Source organism: Mizuhopecten yessoensis, unplaced genomic scaffold, assembly GCF_002113885.1.
Source record: "Mizuhopecten yessoensis strain PY_sf001 unplaced genomic scaffold, ASM211388v2 scaffold4347, whole genome shotgun sequence".
NCBI lineage: Eukaryota > Metazoa > Mollusca > Bivalvia > Pectinida > Pectinidae > Mizuhopecten > Mizuhopecten yessoensis.
The window spans coordinates 1,368-1,891 of NW_018405500.1; positions in this window are offsets into that span (position 1 = coordinate 1,368).

The following is a 524-nucleotide window of genomic DNA, read 5'->3' on the forward strand; positions in this document are numbered from 1 at the left end:
ATGTGATCCATTCCCATCTCACCTAAACAACATTGTGAGCCATCCCCATCTCCCCTTAACAACATTGTGATCCATTCCCATCTCCCCTAAACAACATTGTGTTCCATCCCCATCGCCCCTAACCAACAATCTGATCCATTCCCATCTCACCTAAACAACATTGTGAGCCATCCATCTTCCCTAAACAACATTGTGATCAATCCCCATCTTCCCTAAACAACATTGTGTTCCATCCCTATCTCCCCTAAACAACATTGTGATCCATCTCCATCTTCCTTAAACAACCTTGTGATCCCTCTCTATCTTCCCTAAACAACATTGTGATCCATCCCCATCTCCCCTAAACAACAATGTGTTCCATCCCCATCTTCCCTAAACAACATTGTGTTCCATCCCCATCTTCCCTAAACGACATTGTGATCCATCCCCATCTCCCCTTAACATCATTGTGATCCATCCCCATCTCCCCTAAACAACAATGTGTTCCATCCCCATCTTCCCTAAACAACATTGTGATCCATCCC